This window comes from Akebia trifoliata, chromosome 15 (assembly GCF_017979445.1).
Source record: "Akebia trifoliata isolate Shusen 1 chromosome 15, ASM1797944v1, whole genome shotgun sequence".
NCBI lineage: Eukaryota > Viridiplantae > Streptophyta > Magnoliopsida > Ranunculales > Lardizabalaceae > Akebia > Akebia trifoliata.
This window is the reverse complement of record NC_141389.1, coordinates 12,761,980-12,765,388: the sequence shown is the minus strand read 5'-3', so window position 1 is coordinate 12,765,388 and position 3,409 is coordinate 12,761,980. Positions and strand designations below refer to the sequence as shown.

Below are 3,409 nucleotides of genomic sequence, written 5' to 3'. Positions count from 1 at the left end.
TTTGAAAATAGTGGAAATGTAGGGGAAATCCAAACCTTGAAGAAAAGAAGTGGACACGATAGAGCGGAGAGAACCAGAAGAGATCAAAGGCATCACAACCATTTGCTTTTGATTGTGTTTTATTTCCAAATAATTATACAACTCAATTGTCCAATTTCTTCAATTAAAGCTTCTTTAGTAATGAAATTTCAATATATAAAATGAATTTTAAGTTTTTTAGTTTAATTTGGAGCTTGTTTTATGACTTTTGTTTTATTTTTTAATTTTTTAATTTTTTTTATTAATATTTTATTTGTTGTGATTGGTGAATTAGAGGACAATCCTATTATTTGTTAAACCTCCATATTCAACGGTCATACTCTATGGATATTTTTTATATTTTTTTTAAGCTCACTCTCCAATAATTTTATAGTTCAAGGTCGTCAAAAATAAAATTCTATAAGAAAATATTTGACGGGATGGTCTGTCAAATTTCTCTAAATTTGACGGGCTGAGATCGTCAAATATGAGCTTTTTTCACATAGTGGTGGTTGTGTGCAATAATCTAATCTTTGGAATATTGCTAGTGAAGCTAGAAGCCTTACGCTATCAACTAACTTTTTTGCTAACAGATCTTCGAATTTATTGGATTCAGAGTCCTCTCTATTGAACCATTACTCAGCATCCAGGTTATCCAGGTTAGTATTTTCGTTTATGTTGGACTGGTTTGTTTTTATTATGTTTTGGGACTGATTGCATTTAAAAATGAGATCTCCATTTCTGATATTGTTACAAAGTGGGAAGGCATCCAAACTCAAACTAACCTGAAATGATGATCCAATGGGTTAAAATATTATAAATTATGAGAATGTATATGGTGGATCATTGTCATGGAAATCCAGTGTTCAATAAAGATGCTTATCAACTAAAATATGAACAATAAGGATTATAAATTAATTCCCTATCACACACGAGCTATGCAATTATTTTAGCGTTTTAATAACTCCTTGGACTGTCCAAACTTTTGGATGGATGCTAAATTGCTGGGGTGTTATAACAAGTTATTAAAATGCTGGACAATTTAGCATTTTAAGCATTCAGGGGGCATTTTTGGTAAAGCAATGTATTTTAACATCTTAAAACGCTGGACTGTCCAGCGACTTAATTTGTTTTTTGTTTTAGGTAAATTTTTAAAAAATAGATTCTTTTTGTTATAAATATTAAAATATTTAACCTTTTTTTTTTTTATAGTAATTTTCCCTTCATTTACTTAGGGCAGTAAAAAAATATAAACTTTTCGTGGTACAAAGTTTGAATGGAAAGTTACTTTAAAATGAATAAAACCGCTTACTCCAAACCCAACCAATGAGCATTAAAGCGCAAATTTTTCATTAGTGAAAAACTGATACACATACAAAGATGACTAGGGACATGCAATAAAGAGTTGCCTATCCATTATTGAACCACACCTTTATATTTTTCTTCAAGCTGACTAGCTAATCTTAATTCCTGATGAACAAACTTCTAATAAAAACGATTGACATCATACGTAGATCATTATATCCTTTTATATAGCTATTTTTCCTTTCTCCATATCTTCTTTCATTCCTTGATGTTGTTGTTGTTTTTAGGATTCTGCTTGTTGTTTTGAGGAGGTTTGCCTGGATTTGGATCTTTGGGTTTCGGTACTTTGGAATCTTCAAAGGAGCCACTTCCTTGAGCTTGACCAGACTTCTTATTTGTGGCACTTACTTCAGCAGCCAATGTTCTGTCCGAGAAATAAAACAACAAATTTATATAAGCATGTGATTTGAGAGCTAAAATATGTTATACTAACACATACTATCCTCTAATTTCAATCTGGTGATACACCCCGTTACCATGGTCTTATTGGGAGACAAACAAAATGACCAAAACACCCATGTCTGCAACATCTTGCGAAAAACCCTTGATTATTCATTTGCAAAACACCATTGTATTTGACCTTTTAATATGTTAAACCGCATTAATCTATTCAACTTCTTTAATGAACACATCTTCAACCTCTTGCAAAGACCTATTCTCTTCAAGTTATCATCTTGTTCTTGAGGTTTAAAGGTTGAAGGCAAAATCTCGAGGTTGGAGACAAGGATAAATATATATTTTTTTCGTGTAAGTCAATCATAGTGGGTTTTGTGAGAGCTTAGCAAAAATATAAAAAAATAAAAAAAATAATGTTGGTTTTTCCGAAAAAATAAAATAATCAAGCATTTTTAGAAAGAGGTGAAGACAAGGGTATTTTGATCAGTTTTTTTCCTCATCATGGGCATCCCTATTCTTCGGGTGAGACTACTCCCACGGTCACATGCACCTACCCCTCGTAAAGTCTTACGTACAGCTAAGGAATTCATAACTTCGTAAGATTTTGAGCACTTGACCTACCCTTCCTGAGGAGCTTATTAAGGCTCAGCTTGCCACTAGGCCAACCCCTTGGGGATTTTTATCAGTTTTTGTTAGTTTCTCCCAAAAGACCTATTTCAATGTGAAGTATGTTATCAGATTGAAAACCCAGAAAATCAAATCTATACCATAATCCAGTAACATATCTTGAATTTTCTCAAGATAAATAAAAATATGATGAGAACTTTTCCGAATAATCAACTAAAAAGTGTTGAATATAATGGAAACAATGGTGATGGGGGACTCAACTATACTTCCAGGTGACCTATGTGAGCTAATGAACTGGTACAAAAGACGAAATAGAGAACTTACCCAATAATCCTTTGTATGGGTTTAAGGTAGGGCTTTAGGAACAGAGATTTTAGCACGAAAATGCTTGATTGAGCCATCATATAATGGAGTTCTAAGAGACTCAGTTATGCTGGACTTAGTAGTTAAATTGTGTTTCGTATCCACACCCTCATCAACATTTAAATAGGATGGCGTTTGAGAGAGTGAATTATTGATGGTTTTGCTTTTTTTCCAGTGTGTGGAGGACATGTGGGCTTCATTTTCGAGGTAGTGGTGTGGAAAGGCCAGTGTGGACTGATTGAGCAAGACTTTTGACTAGAAGACTAGAAAATATGTGAGTTTTCAGACATATCATGGCCCTCTTTGAATCGACTAAAATTTGTTTGCTACGCCAATTAAAAAAATAAAAAATATTTGTGATAATCTAACTCCTATTTTTTGTACACTCCATTCACATAACCGTAGATCCTTTGCTTCATAGACACAAGTAAAAACATTTATGATTCCGTGAACTACCAGGTCAAAAAGCCTTAAAAATAGGCAGTCAAATTATCATTAGTTAACAAAAGAAAAAACAACTGAGATTTTAGAATAAAGAGAAATTTTCCAACTCAATAGTGAGTTTCATCAAAATTAGCATGACAACACACATTCTAAGTTATTTATCGGGGTAGGATTTTTACTTATGTAGTAAACATTT

At 32.8% G+C, this 3,409-nt stretch overlaps 1 long non-coding RNA gene across 1 annotated transcript; it reads right to left on the bottom strand.

Annotated features, from left to right (window-relative positions):
• Positions 1 to 1,313: 1,313 nt before the first annotated feature.
• On the bottom strand, positions 1,314 to 2,958 carry LOC147384377 (uncharacterized). Its single transcript, XR_015172797.1, has 2 exons — positions 2,731 to 2,958; positions 1,314 to 1,747 (listed from the first exon to the last, which is right to left on the bottom strand). It is a non-coding gene; the product is annotated as an uncharacterized LOC147384377 (long non-coding RNA).
• Positions 2,959 to 3,409: the final 451 nt, after the last annotated feature.